At 43.9% G+C, this 16,082-nt stretch overlaps 1 long non-coding RNA gene across 1 annotated transcript; it reads left to right on the top strand.

The window, feature by feature from the left end:
* The first annotated feature begins 414 nt into the window (after nt 1-414).
* On the top strand, nt 415-12,706 carry LOC122211043. The gene is made up of 3 exons (XR_006198433.1): nt 415-476; nt 10,277-10,455; nt 12,378-12,706. It is a non-coding gene; the product is annotated as an uncharacterized LOC122211043 (long non-coding RNA).
* Nucleotides 12,707-16,082: the final 3,376 nt, after the last annotated feature.

Here is a 16,082-nt window from a genome sequence, read left to right as displayed (position 1 = left end):
CCTCTGGCTCAGTGAACTTCTCCTATGGACCTGCTGCATAGGCCTACATTTCTTTCCGTAGATGAAGCAATGTACTTTCATTTATCCTCTTGGGTGCAGACAGAGTGACTTAGTATATTACCTCCACTAGGGGCGCCTGGGTGGTGGTTCAGTCGGTTAAGTGGCCGGCTTTGGCTCAGGTCATGGTCTTGGCGGTCTGTGAGTTCAAGCCCTGCATCAGGCTCTGTGCTGACAGCTCGGAGCCTGGAGCCTGGAGCCTGCTTCTGTTTCTGTGTCTCCCTCTCTCTCTGTCCCTCCCCCATTCGTGCTCTGTCTCTCTCTGCCTTTCAAAAATGAATAAATATTAAAAAAAATTGAAAAAAAAAAGAATATTACCTCCACTAATTCGCCATTTATTTTAAGGCTGCATGCATACAGGAAACCAAGAAAAACTGAAGAACTGGATGGAAAAGACAGAATCCATTGACCAGAGATAGGTGAGATGGTCTGAATGCTACAGTTTTGATATCGATGTGCCTCAGCCCCCACTGCTGATTTGCTTCTTGAACCTCTGTTCAGTTTTCTCATCTTTACCTCCATATGCAGTAAAATCTTGGTTTGTGAGCATAATTGGTGTTGGAAACATGCTCGTAATCCAAAACCCTTGTATATCAAAGTGAGTATCCCCATAAGAAATAATGGAAACTCAGATGATTCGTTCTACAACCCAAAAATATTCATATAAAAAATGATTACAATATTGTAATAGAATACAAAAGAATAAAGAAAATACAAAATAGAAGGGAAAATAAACAAATTAGCCTGAACTTACCTTTGAAAACCTTTGTGTCTGGGGGCGCCTGGGTGGCTCAGTCGGTTAAGCGGCCGACTTCGGCTCAGGTCATGATCTCGAGGTCAGTGAGTTCAAGCCCCGCGTCGGGCTCTGTGCTGACAGCTCAGAGCCTGGAGCCTGTTTCAGATTCTGTGTCTCCCTCTCTCTGACCCTTCCCCATTCATGCTCTGTCTCTCTCTGTCTCAAAAATAAATAAACGTTAAAAAAAAAAAAATTAAAAAAAAAAAAAGAAAACCTTCGTGGCTGGTGTGAGGGAGACAGAGAGAGGAGGGTTATTGTGTAGGACGACTTTCATTATCACCAATGGAATCACTGCTCTCTATTGGCTCAGTGGAATCTTTTTCTTTCTGTGCAAGTTTAACAAGGAACCTGTCCAGTGACACTTGCTTTTGCCTCTTTTTGAGGATTTCACGGAAATGTGACATTGCATTGTCCTTAAACAGATTCATCGCTTGCACTGCTACAGCCTTATTCAGGTGGTGCTTTTCTACAAAAATTTGCACTGTCTACCGCATTAAAATTTTTTTAAAAAAGTGTTTATTTTTGAGAGAGAGAGAGTGAGCATGAGCAGGGGAGGGGCAGAGAGAGAGGGAGACAGAATCCCAAGCAGGCTCTAGGCTCTCAGGGCTTAAACTCATCAACCGTGAAATCATGACCTGCGCCGAAGTCAGTTGCTTAACCAACTGAGCTACCCAGACACCCTGCCCTGTTTCCCACATTTTACGCATCTCCCTAATCTCATTTGAAGTGAGGGATTCCTCCACCTTTTCTCCTCCTTTGCAGAGGAAGATGTAGACTTCTCATAAAATCTTACAATTTCAGCCACTTGCATACCTTGTTCATACTTCTCAATGATTTCCTTCTTGACTTCCACTGTAATCATCTCCCCCTTCTTACCACCCTTCTTTTCAACCTTTTTCTGCATGGGGGCCATTGTATACACTCGCAGGATGTTGACTACAGTACAGTATTAATAAACTCTTGTCATATATTGTATCTATGTAACTGGCAATAAGGCAGCAGAGGAAAGGGTCTATAACTGCACGCAGCCTGACCCAGAATGAAGCAAAGCATTTTTAAGCTTACTCTGGTATGGAAAAGCAAAGGACTGTCCATAGGTGCTTTGAAGTGACAAAAAATACACTAGAGCCAGTTATGGGCACCTTCTAGCATTTGAAAAATCACTGATTTCTGCCAAACACCACAGCCTGAGACCAAGCATCCAAGCATGGGAGATGATCACCCACAATCCCGCAGCAAGAGGGAGGGAAAGAGAGAGAGAGAAAACCATTGGCTCAGTTGTGATCATGTAACATTCAGCATCACGTACTACTCATAAGACATCGCTCATTTACCAAGTTAAAATTTATTAGAGACGTTTGCTTGTCTTGTGGAACACTCACAGAACAAGTTACTTATAACCAGGTTTTACTGTACTTGTACTTCTTTTCCTCATATCTACTGCTTCTCTTAGATTTCTCTTTTTTCTCCTTGTTTTACACACAGAGCCAACATGAATCCTGGCTTCTATTTATATTATGTTCATTAAACTAGTGTTTCCACAGTTAACTACCCTAATGTCAGAATTTCTTGGCTTAAATGCTGAAGGGTGAGAATCAGAATGGACAAGTTCATCTGTCTGAGCCAAGCCATGTCATAAGCCTGTGCCTTCTTGGCCTTTAAGTCAAGTGACTGCCCCTGGTCCAGTTACCTTTGGCCAGGTACATGTGGTATCACCCCTTCAGCAAAGGTGCCTATGGGGGCTGTGGGCAGGGCCGGTACCGTGATAGAGATCCACTGTGCTGCTCTTTGAATTTCATAACCAAGTGGCATCTTGCTCCCTGCACTTCTGTTACTAGAAGCATATGGGTCTGATTTCTGGCATCAATAGAACTAGAGACACACTCGGGAGAGCTCAGTCTTGAATTGCCTCTCAAAAGCACAGCCATGGTATTTTATATTTGATGAAGGTAACCTAACAGAATTTCTAATCATCTAATGTTCTAGATTTTCCAGGCTTTATCTCCACATGAAATTACAGCATCACAAAATCACATACCTGGACTATATTAGTTTACTTATTTGGAAACATGCCTGCGTAAAATTATGGTTTAATATGATACCCCTGAGGTTAAATACAAGAAATGTTCACATGAAGAATGTATTTGCATCTTTAAAAAATTGCTTGAAAAGTCGCTAATTATTATAGGTTCTTTATATAAGGATTCATGTAATAATTTTCTCTTAGATTTTAGTGCCAAGGAAAAAACTTTATTTCTGTTCTAATGAGTGAGAATTATATAATTCACCAAATTTCCTATTGGCCACTAGAAAATTCTGAAGCAAAATTTAGGACTCAATTGTAGTATCTCTCCCTAGCCTGGGTTTCTGGTAAACAACCTTTCTCCTCTCAAGTATACGATTTTGATATTTTTATTTGATTATCCTTATTTTAACAATTGAAAAGTATATGTGTCAGTTGTCTAAACTGCTTCAAATACTTTTGGAGGTGGCTAGAATGCAAGTGATAAATATGATTCAATACATATTACTAATATTACTGCTTAGTAGAGTATATGCTAATGAATTCAGGGAAATTTTTGGTGCTTTAGGGGGTCTCCAGGCTAGTGACTTTCTACGCTCAAACGTATTGTAAATGAGAGGTTAGTTCCCACTGTGCTTCTGATACTAAGAAAATGTCTGTGGGGCCCCTGGAGCAATCTCATGATGTATTTATGTTGTAGAAAATTTGAATCTAAGAGAGTTCACACAAAGATTTTCATTAAAAGGGGAAGGGCTGAGGTTGGAAGCAACTGGCAAAGAATTATTCATTTTCCGTAAAGGAATCAAAACTTGATTGGCCTTTTATAATCGTTGTTTGAGGATGCTGGAGGCTTTTGTGAGTTCCTTTAAACTGTTGTCCTGTTTCACATTTCTTACGTATTTTCTGGAGCGGTGACTTCATTCCAGATGTTTCAACAGTTGAAAATTTAGTGAATCCACAGTTTGAATACACATTATCAGTAATAGACCGATGAATTTCCCCCCCAACTAACACGATTAAACAGGCCCGTTGTTTTTAGCATTGGTAGGCACAACTTCAATTTTAGATAAGTACACACTTTCCAGAAAGGAAGCCTCTTTGGAAGGCAGCTAGCCATGTGGTTTACCAGGGTTACAAACCTGTTTTCCACTAAGTGTTTTCTGGGCTTCGCATTAAAAAAAAAAAAAGAGAGAGAGATTTAGCAGTCACACAAACAAAACTTGCACCTCTGTGGAGTGGTATCTTCCAGGTCATTGGGCATTCTCTACTATTGGATTGAGTAGCATGTCATTGAATTTTTATTTTGGAAATGGCCAAGTCTTAAAATCTGCAGATGCTTTAGCCCCCATCCAGCACTCTAGTGAGCTTGGTTGGTGCTTGGTCAAACTCTGCTTCGTAGCAAGTTTGATTTGTTACTTTGGACCATTTTTCTATGGTTCTTTATTCTTTTGCTCTCACGTTGGAGGAGCCAAAGCAGTTGCTTTTGGCACCTGAATTTGTAACCTTTCCCGAATTTCTCCTTCACAGACTCTTGTCAGAGACCCAAATCCCAAAGGCACATGCTAATGCAGCCCAGATGCCAGGAAGATCCATCCCCAGCTGGGCCATATGACCCTAATGAGCAAGCAGCCATATGTACAGTTAATTAAAACTCAAGTCAAAATAATAAAATGAGGTTTCTGGGTACACTCAGCAATGGCAAGGTTTCCTTTTGTAAAATCTGGAAACCACTTGTACAGCCACCAGGAAAAAGGAGCAAGCCACTCGCGTGAATTCCCTTTGCTTCAAAATCTCAGTGAATAGCTATAACGTATATGTATGTCACACACTGAGACGTCCATCGGAAGACATTACAAGACAGATACAGAAAAAAGAAAGCAGTCTGTGCTTATGGTCTAGTGGGGCATTGACACATTAAATTCTCTCCTTCAGTGGCTGAAGTTCATGATTTTTCTCTTCTGTTTCCCTTGACCCTCTGCAGGTAGAATCTGTCTCTTACTTTCGTGGTTCTGTGTTTCCGTTGCGCTCTGTGACCGCCTGTGCATGCTGATGGTTGACTTGTTGCCTCCCCTGCTCACCTGTGAGGTCGAGCGGTTGTGCTGGAGCCTGCTAGTCTCAACTGGGGAGAGCATACTGTTACAGAGTCAGTAGTGTTGAGGGCCACTTGTTCACCGTGGGTAGCTGGATATCGACTATAGAGACAATATTTGTATATATCATGGAACTTGCCAAATCAGGGCTATGGATTTTTGGAGTGTGGATTTACCAGCGCATGAAGTCCTTAAAGTCAGGATTGTGGCTTTCTTTTTGGATCTCCAGAGCGTGGCCTCTCCTGGATACTCAACACATATTTGGTGAATGAACGAAGGGACACAAGTAGAATAAAACCAACCAACCGGTCTTGTATAAAATGAAGCAAGCAATTGCAACAATGCAGTGATTTGAGAGGCTGGTTGAAGGGTCCTCACCTCCCCACCAATAGGTATCCCCTTGCTGTTTTGCTGCAGCGCATGATCCACATATTGGTATTATTTTCAAAGTTAAGGCCACATTTTGGTTGGCTTTAGGGAGAAGTTTGCTGGGCGGAGCAAGAGAAGGGGAAGCAGATAGCAAGCAAGACGGTAGGAGCAAGCATATCAGCCACAAAACACAATGAAATGAGAGCTAGCTTATCCAGTTGTGATTCCACTACGGTCCATCACCGCCAGAGCTGAGTAGGACTCTGAAATGGTGAGATTTATTCCTAATCTCTTCTAACTTTCTCTGTAAGCCACAGCCTTCGTATCACCCCTTGTTTGCCCAAGAAACATCTCTATTCCTTTTCTTTCTCTTTTAGTGTATTTATTTATTTTTGAGAGAAGGGGGGGAGGGGCAGAGAGAAAGGGAGAGAGAATCCCAAAGAGGCTCCATGCTGTCGGTGCAGAGCCTGACATGGGGCTCGAACTCTCAAACTGTGAGATCATGACCTGAGCGGAAATCAGGAGTTGGATGATGAACTGGCTGAGCCACCCAGGTGCCCCTTTATTCCTTTTAAAGAAAAGAATCCCTTGTACCCTAGACCTGTTTCTCTCCTCTTACTTTTCTGTTACAACTTCCTTGTCTTTAGTCCCTTCTCTATGAGACCAGATATTCCTGGTTATGATTTGAGATGTTGTAAGCAAGTTGCTATTGTAATTCAACAGAGGACTCATGGAAACAGTACAGATTGGATTGAAAGCAGCAAAAAACCCGATGATGGTGTTTCAGGTACTGTGAGAGCTGTTTGGAGGGAAATTTTAGTGTGGGGGACAGAGAATATTCTAGGTGGTATGCTTTAAATCACTCCATGTAAGTAATTGCCTCTACTGCCTTAGTGTAAGCTAGGGTCTGACGGATTTTCAACAAAAGAGAGCAGAGGCCTGTTGAGGTAGGAGTTGGCAGGGGTAAGTTTTGATAAAGGGAGGGAAGAGGCACAGGTCTAGGATCAGGGAGATGTTTCCTACTGTGCATCCTGGGCATTTGGAAGGGGTCAGGAATATGGAGTGTGGGCGTATGCTGGAGGCTGGAGTGTGATGCGGAAGCTTCTAGAAGGTATTGGCGGTAGGCTGGCAGAAGAAGTCTCAGAGGCAAACATGGCCTGGAGCCAGCCTTGACTGCCATCTGTGTTTGGTGTTTTTCTACTCAAAGTTTACTAGCTTTGTAACTGCTGAACACTTACTTGTAGTGAGGCAAACTTCTCAGATGAGATTTGAGGTTCTGTGCTGATGGCCTGTGTTTATTGGATTCACTTTTCTTGGAGAATGACCCCTCCTGTTCCCTGCTCCTCCAAGGCTTCATGGAGAACTCAGGTCCACACTGCAAGGGAAGCTCAAAAAAGCCTTGCTTACAGCCTATTAGAGGATTCTGGGAAATAATGTTGTTTATTTCAAAATGCAAGGGGCAACATCTTTTTCTGAAATTTTTTTTCATTTACTTAAGTGTGTGTCTTTATTCTTTAGACAAGCTGCGAGGAGCTGGCAGGTGGGGATAATCCAAATCCTCAAAAATGTTTTGCAGTATGTCTAAGGTTTAAATAAAGATTTCATCAAGACTTCAGAAAATTGTATCTGCCCCCTTGATGACAGCTCTCTGTCTGGGGAAGAGCATGAGCTAAAGTACAGTTGGAGAAAGTGACTTTACATTTCCCCCCACTGGGACTGGGACTAGTAAGTAGTGTCTTTTGAAGCAGTATGACTAGGGGGTTGGTGCCACTGCGTGAGCGTCTTGCACCAAGGTTCTTGTGCCAGTGCGCTGGTTGTAACACATTGTCCAACGCTCACACGGAAGCTGCTTTCTCCTTAAAGGTGTCAGATGACAATAATAATAAAAGTAAATGCACACAAACGCATTGAGTACTCACTGTGTGTTGGGTCCTGTGAACTAAGTGCTTCCCAGGATTATCCCACTTAGTCTTGTAAGAACCCTCTGAGGCAGCCACTATTATAATTATCCCCAGTTTATAGGTGAGGAAGCTGAGAGAGCAGTTAAACAACTTGCCAGTGGTCAGCAGCAGAGATGGGATTATGTATCCAGGCCTTAGCTGTGCTGCTAACCACTACACTACCTCGTCTCCTGGCAGTAGAAGGCAGGGCACAAACCGCAACAGTAGCATTTAACAAGCACCTACTATATGCCAGGAACTGCACTAAGTCTCTTCCATGCCTTATTCACTTTTTTTCTTAACCACACTATGAGGTGGGTACTTTCTCTTCACATTTTACAGAAAAGGAAACCGAGGCATAGGTCACAGTTAGGGTAATGGAGCCGGGATAGTGGTGGTGATGAAGCATCAGCTGGGCTTGAGCTACTACGGGTGGCCGTCAGAGTGACTGAAAACACTAGCAAGGGGCATAGACCCGTTTTCATAAAGGCTAATCTAGGGTCTCACATAACTGGTTCTGAGCATGTTGACACCACGCGAAAATGTGCGATTTCTCCCACTCACTGAGGCTGTGATCTGCCTCCCACCACAGCCACTTTCCACACCACACCTGTCTCTTGCTCACTGCCTGAAGCCAGAGCCCTCTGTGCTATGAGTGGAAAGGCTTTGGGTGCTGCCTGTGGGTAAAGGGGTGTGGACAGACAGTGTCTTCGGTTTGCCTGATTGTTGTAATAAATAAACAAGAAATAGAAGGAGGGAATCTCAGGTTCTTCTACATCCCTCGGTTCCAGTTACCAATATCAGTCTCCATCTTTTTCAGGCAAGGAAAGTGGATAAGCAACTGAGGGAATGTAAAAGTTGCTAAAGGCAGCATTTCGAGACAACGGAGATGCTCACACCTTGGACCTGTTTGTCTAGGTTCAGGGACAGAAGTTTATTGAATGTGTCTTTAGCTTAGCAAGATAGAACAAGGGCTGATTTCTATCGTTTACCCCTTATTGGACTTCACTTGAACTTACAGCGCTCCCCAGTGATGCTACAGATATTAAACTGATGGTTCCTGCTTCCTTCCTCTGATTTCTTTTATCCCCACACAATACTTAATTTTTATGGGGATTGGCCATCTTAGCGGCTTATGAAATGAGAGATGGCTTTGACCAGAAGGTGTAAACAAGGCTTACTGTTTGAAGCTTCGCTATTTGTATTTGAGTTATTTTCCTGGTCACAGACACAGACTTGCAGTGATTCATCATTCATTCATTGCCCTGAGCCCCCAGCCCCTCGAAGGAATGTAATCCAAATTTCCTCAAGCTGCTGACTTTCCACAGATAGGGGGACTCAAGTGCCCCTGCTCAGGCCACTAGCTGTGTAATGAATGACTTCCATTTTCGCTCAGACTTCCACCAAGCTATTGCTAGGAGCCTCTGGGGCTGCCGTATGAGATCATGAGCGCTGTTTCCACTTTGGACTGTCTTGTCAGCACCTGGGATTTGAGGGCAGACCTCATTGCTTCCATTATACAGCGTCCAATGCACCCCAGATCATAAACCCTGTGGTGCCTGTGGCCCCTGGCCCATCTGCATTTCTTTCTGCACCTAAACCTAAACCACCCACGATCTACACAGAGGTGAAGCTATGTGTGATGTGATGGCACAGGCCCTTCTCCCCTGCAGGGGTCTCTGGGCCTCCCGGGGTCCCTGCTGCATACAGCATCTTGACTCTTATCTGCAGCCTTCTCCCGATGCCTCAGATATGAGCCCACAGGGTTGGCTGTGGTCAGCATCAGACGTGGAGTCTCCAGCAGCCCATACGACATGCCCAGACCACCGTGAATCCCGTGAGTGGGTGCAAGTTAGTGCGAAATTGGGACCCCAGCCTCTCATGTAATTTTCAGATGATTTTCAGACAGATCCAGCTCAAGGCTTAAAGTGAAGTGATGTTTACATTCAGTGGAACGCACTGCTTTTGGCTCTCTATCCTGGCTACCAGAAGGGCTGTCCCTGACCCAAAGCGTCTGTGCCTCTGGGAGCTTGTTAGAAATGCCCAGTCTCAGGCTCCAGCCCAGACCTACTAAATGCAAACCTGCCTTTTAACCAGATCCCCAGGTGATTTACGTGCACACTGAAGTCTGAGAAGCACTGCTGTATATCATAACTGACAGATCAGACCGTACTTAGGAAATGGTGCTAAAGTGATTTTCCAGATCTGCGAAGCCCCGCAGCATAGAACGTTGCAAGTAAATCCAGTGATTGCTTGCTATTAAATACCTATAGAGCGTTTTTTCTGTCTTTACGTACTCTTTCATTTGAATGCAGATTTTATTTTGGGATTTTTGATATTCATGTTAGTCAATAATGGAGTTTGATATTGTGTATTAACTTGAATTCTCCCTCCCTTCCATTCTTCTTGGGTTAAGAACTCTGATAATAGAAGGGAACTATAGACCTGACATTCAAGGAAAATCCAGAAATGAATTCTTTTTTATCTTCAGGCAGAGCAGCTCCAATGAATAGAGAAGTGTAATAAAGCCTTTTTATATGCCTGTCATAGAAAGACAAACCTTTTCCAAAGGAAATGGATTTGAGTATTTGCGAGGTATGATAAACAGCCTGACAAAAACGAGCCTGAATTTCCCTTTTAAATGTTCAGCAGGGGGAGGTTTTAACTTCTCCTGTCAGGTAAAAAAAGAATTCATTATGAAAGCCATTCTAGCTGAAACTCAAAAATGAAAACGAGGCCCGATCAGAGTGGAAAGCAATGATTTAGAAATGTGTTAAAGGGAGTAGTTTAATGAATAAAGTGTCAACTTTCCATAGGAGCAAAAATAAATCACGCAAAGGCTTAACCAGTTTTGTCGCTGTGAATTAGCTGGGCGTAGTTGGGACCAGCACACCCTGTAAGGAAACATTAAAATCTAATTCTCACTGAGATTTGTGTACGTGCATTGTTGATAATGATGTTAATAACGGCATTGTATGCTTTTTACGACTTCTCTTTCCAGTGATTGCCAACAGCCGGAAGAAAATGAGGCGCAGTTGAACGAAAATGGCCCCAATTCTCAGTTTTTCCACTCAGCGGAAAGCCTTGAGGCCTTGAATCCACCCGCCCAGGAATGACCTGATGTCCCGCTGCAGAATAGTCTAGACACTCGGTGTTGCTGTCCTTGGTCTTGGTTCCCAGGTATCTTCCTTTCCTAGGGCTGCCCTGCCAGAGTACCGCAGACCAGGTGCCTTCAGCAGAACTTCATCGTCTCACGGTTCCGGAAGCCGGAAGTCCGCGTCAAAGTGTGGGCAGGGTGGTTTCCTGCGGGGGTCTGGGTGGGAGAACAGGTGCCAGCTTCTGGTGGTTTGCTGCCAATCCTTGGCTTTAGATGGACCTCCTTGATCTCTGTTTTCATCTTCATGTGATGTTCTCCCTGTGTACAGGTCTGTATCCAAATTCCCACTCCCCCCACTTTTTAAAGTTTATTTATTTACTTGAGAGAGAGAAAGAGAGGGAGAGAGAGAGAGCATGAGCTTGGAAGGGACAGAGAGAGGGGGAGAGAGAATCCCAGCAGGCTCAGTGCAGCTCCATTCCACTAATGGTGAGGTCATGACCTGAGCCAAAATCAAGAGTCAGACGCTTAACCGATTGAGCCACCCAGGTGCCCCCTAAGTTCCCCCTTTGTTAGTCAAACTAAATTAGGGCCCACTGGATGATCTTCTCTTAACGAATTACATTTTCAAAGATTCTGTTTCTAAATAAGGTCACCTTCTGAGTTACTGGGGATTAAAACTCCAGTGTATCTTTTTCTGAGACACACAATTCATGCAACTCACCAGGTGGGACTGCTTTGTAACAAGGTTGTTTGATTTGTTAATAACTAAACTCGCAAGTTTGTAGCACAATCCCTGGGCGAGTGATCAGAGTGCAGCAAATCACCATGGAATAAATAAAGGAATTCCTAACCTAGGCATACATACTTACGAAGCACCACCGTTAGGTATCTTTGAGGCATGGGTTGTGTAATACTTATTTTATTAGTAACGAAATGGATGCAATAAGAGGTTAACAGAGTATGCTTCTCACATTCTATAGTTATCTGGTTTATTTTCTTATTATTCTTTGTCGAACTAAAAATGAGGGCAAGGACCTTGGTTAGTTGCTTAATACAATGTTGACCAACTGAGCTTGGTACTTGTGAGATGGTCAGATTCACGTAATTAGTGCTGCCTCTTAAGTATAGTGTGAAGCAACAGCACAAACAGAGTGAAAGTACAAATTTGTGAGAACGAGAAGACTGGAGCTTTAATGGAGAACTCATTGGATCTAAGGTATCACGAGAAATCGTTCAACTTAATGCTCACACACATTGGTGGGTCTCCTCAGCAGACAGCGAGGGAAGACGATCATCATATGCAAGTACTCCTTGCATGCCAAAGACAGAGGAGCAGATTGTGCACGTGTAAAGCAATGCTTACATTTCCTTCCTCCTTCTCCTTTTCCTCTTGGATGTGTCGAGTCCCCACTGGTACCCACTAACATGCTGTTGCTTGAGATTTGCTCTTTACTAAGTAAGGAAAACCAAATGATTGCATTTTAGCTCGTTTTCTTTTTTTTCTGCTGTTCATCGAATGGCAACCTTACAATAACAGGTAAGGGAAGCAGGAACAGAAAGGAAGGGGAAAAAGCAGAGCCCTGCATAATTTGTGCATGGAGGTTCTTTTACAAAATCGTTTAGAAATGACTAGAGATTTATATAAAGTTTTCTCTTGTAAGACGGTAATTTTCTTGGGGTAAATTCATTTTTCCATCTTCACCATTGGATGGAAGTATTGCAGAGTGGGAAGGGGCCTTAAAATCTGTTAAGTTCAATTCTCATTTTATAGGAGGACATTGAAGCCCAGAGATGATAAGGTACTTGTCCAGGGTCACAGAAATTAGTTTTTACCAGAGGCTGTACTGGTTACTATGCTTTCTTCGTGCCCAAGTCTATTTTTTTTTTTTTTTTTTTTTTTTTAGTATACTATATACTCCTTCTCAGAACTGAGAGGGTTTTTTTTTCCTCCCCTCCCTCCCACCTCTTTCCTTTTCTTCTTTCTTTTCCCTTCCTTTGCTTTTAGATGCTGCTGACAGCTGTGTTCCCTGTGGGAGAAATTGCTTACCTGGATGCCTCACTCTGGACACTGGAGTCTCCACTGTGTGAGTCTGGTGGGCACATCCTGGTGAGGTATCGGTTTCTAGGAGTCCCTGGAGGGGCATTTTGCTGTACCAGACTAGGTAAGGGTCATGCACGGGATAGGTGGGCAATGACTGTGGGGTCAGATCACATGTAGATTTCTCTAGGGGTAACTTACACTCCATCCTATGAAACAATCATGAATACCACCCAGTGGCATTGTGAGATTCATTTCCACTCCCTCCTGGGGAAACCCTTAGCAAAGTGTGAGCAGGAACCGTCCCGTCTTTCCTTACACATTCTGCCCTTTCTCAGCTGGCCTGTGCTGTTCTGGTCTTAAACCACTCCATGGGACTGCTTGATTGCTGCTATTTGGCCCTTGTTAGGGAACTCTGTTCCCTTCTGCCCTTGCTCCAAGTTCATTTGCAGCTTGGGTCTACCTTAATGGTATTTAAAGGAGGCAGATGTCCCTCAGAATGCTCAGCAAAAACATCGTCTTCCTGTTGACCACGCCTGCAGAGAGTCTCTCTTTCCCAGGCTCTGGGACCTGTCCTCTTCTCTGTTCTGAGCAGCTGGGCTCTGCTCCACTGCCTCTGAGTCCTACTACTGTGTTTTCTGCTACACTGTGACATGGGGAAAGGGCTTTCCCCTTGGCTTGATTTGGTAAAAAGAATAACTTCTGCACTGGAGCCAAGCAGAAGATGAATTTTCCTTGGCTTTAACCACAGAGACCATTATCTTTCTCAGCTGTGGGGCTCCACCAAGCTTTTTTCTTGGCTGCTAAGTTTCTCCATTTTACTTTTCACATTTTCGTATCTTCACTCTCAGTGTGGGCTAGGCAGGTGGACTGGAGGCACCTACTATCCCCCCGAAACAATGCTGGTGGCTTGGTGGGGAGAGGAAATGGTCATATATAGCCCTACAATATGATCTGGAGGGGAGAATGACCCCAGCATTTGTATCTTCTGAATATTGCCTTCAGAAATGGTGACTTGAGCAGTGAGGTTCTGCTTTTGGAGAACCACAAAAGCAAAGCCAAAACGCAAAACAAAACTCTGGTCCCAAGAGGGAGGCAGTGAGTCCAGGATGGAGAAGAAGATGACAGGGGGTGGAGCTTGTATTCCCAGGTGAGCAGTGGCACCAAATGTAGCTGGAGGGCTGCATGACATCGACCTTTGAACTGTCACGGTTCTATTGTTGTCTCTTTCCTTCTAACCCTCAGCTCGTTTGTCTTTTTCTCCTACTTCTACGTAACCCCTCTTATATCCCCACCACCCTACTGAGACAGTCAAGCTAACCACCAACAATGTGTCCCCTCCCCTCCCGGATGTGGGAATGTTGCAGGGAGGAAGCAAGCTGGGTAGGCCTTGCATTTCCCAGCCCTCCTTGCCTACACATGTGGCAGTGCAGCAAGTTTGCAGGGATGGAACATGGGCAGAGGAATGTCTGTCATTTCAGGCTGCACTTTGGAGAGAGAGTGTGCCTTCACCACCACCTCGTTCCCCTTCCACCAGCTCACCATGGAGGATTCCGGAGCCCTGAAAACACAGTGAAGTGATTTCAACCTTGTCGTTCGTTGGAACCATCTGGAAAGCTTTAAACACTCTCGCTGCCCAAACCCCTACCCCAGAGATGCTAATTAAATTGGTCTGGGGTGTGGCGGGAGCAGCAGGAGTTTTAAAAGGTGTTCTAGAGGCTAACCCAAGTCAGAGAACTGGTGCTCTGGAGGGGTGTGGAGCCCCAAGAAGGAAATTGTCATGGAGAAGAAAGCTACCCACTCGCCAGGAACACCCACGTTGGAATGTTACTTAAAAGAGAAAGAAACCTTTATTCCGTTAAGTCCCTGGGAATTTGAGGTTTATTTCTTAGATCAGCTCAGTTGTCCCAATTAATGCATCTTTTTTAACGAACACAGAGAATGCCTCCTCAGCATGCCAAGATTTTCTCCCGACATCTTTCGGTTGCTGGGTTCTATTGGATTCAACTGTCCCATAAGTGGGCGACAGGAGTGCTGGTGGGGTGCAGAGCCACCGCACTGCTCCGGCATTTGAGGTGCTACTCCTGCAACTGTGAGAACTTTCAATCTGGTACAGTGTCCCTGTCAGAGATAAGCCCACACAGAGATAATCATTGTTTTATTTGAAAGATGGTGATTTCCTCAGGTTTGCATTTATCCTGTGATTCTATTAGTCTGTGTGATTCTGCTTACTGATATTCGGTGCTCAGGATGTTGTCTTCTACTCTGTGGTTGGTGATAGGATACCATATTTAATTTTTCCAAGTTTTCTGATACCACTCAGTGAGAAAAATAATGGTTAGTGTTCAATTGCGGAATGTTTCTCAAGTAATTGTCTCAAAACCGCAGGGCATGTATTTGATTTCTTTGATTGATCTGTTTTGTGTATATATTTTTCCAACATCTTGAATAATTTAGGAGCAATCTTGGTTTGTGGCTAATTTGGTGTCCAGCAATTATGCATCCTTCTGAAGCTGCTATTCGCTCAAGTGTCTGAAAGCAGGAGAGAACAGCCTTATAACAAGACTCATTGTTACGTGAACTTGGGCATAGCATGTGGCCACTCAGGTTCCTGGAAACCTGGTGCTTATCTTCAGGTCAAGGTGTGTTCTAAAAGGTGGGTGTTGGTCCTGTCTCCTCACATCAGCGTTGATGGGTGGATAAGCTTTCTGTTTGCTTTAAGCTTTTTCCCTTGCATTAGTTGAAAGCAACAGTGAAAGGGAAAATAATGCCTGCTGGAGGTCCTGAACCGACCTTGCAAACTTAACCCTAGGGAGGAAGTAGGGCCACTTCTAGAGTGAAAGTGGGCTGTGGTGGGGGAGTAAGCGTAGTAATATGGATGCTCTAGAATTGTTCTGGGACATGTAGAGAGCTTTCCAGCTGGGTGGTAATGCACCCTCAAACAGACAAAGGGACTCATCTATACCAAAATGTGCACCTTGCTCTCTGATGCACTTGTGGCTGAACAAGTTGGGCTGGTTATTGTAATGAGGGAGGCACACACTGTGGGGAAATGTGGGGAGACTCAGTCAAAGGAAGAACCTCTTGGAGGATTTGAGCTTGTGTCTGATGGTTTTTAGGAGGGTTTAAGAAACTGGGATTGGATACTTTTAGGAAGTGGGGGTCATCCTATGGTTGGGTATGTTAACTAGCTTCTCCAAAAGGTGGGATGAATGAATCGAAGCAGGAATTTTAACTGGTAAAGAGTTACACTCATTTGCAGGATAGGGGGATATTGGGTGATTTTTGTGCTTTGGACAGCGTTCATATTTTTTGTGTGTACTCAGATGTGATTATGGGCTGGTCTTGTTTTTGCTCTGATCCATCACATGCATGGTGGCCTTGTCTGATTATTGGTGTTCTGTGAAATTGTTTATGTTCAATAAGGCCTTGCTCTGGGTGCTAGTGCCAGCCGCTAGCAGCAGCAAGGCCTGGCTGATTGAACCAGGCCAGTTCCCAGAGCTCAAGCTGGTATACTCTCATATAGCCATATTGGTTATTAAAAGATTGAAATAGTTCTCAATTGCTAATGAAATAGTCATTAACCATTGCTGTGAGTCTTCTTCTTTTTTTTTTTTTTTTGAAGCTTATTTATTTTTGAGAGAGAGAGGATGCATGAGCTCTAGCTGGGGA

Source organism: Panthera leo, chromosome F2 (assembly GCF_018350215.1).
Source record: "Panthera leo isolate Ple1 chromosome F2, P.leo_Ple1_pat1.1, whole genome shotgun sequence".
Classification (NCBI taxonomy): Eukaryota; Metazoa; Chordata; class Mammalia; order Carnivora; family Felidae; genus Panthera; species Panthera leo.
The sequence above is the reverse complement of the archived record's forward strand: the minus strand, read 5'-3'. Positions and strand labels throughout refer to the sequence as shown.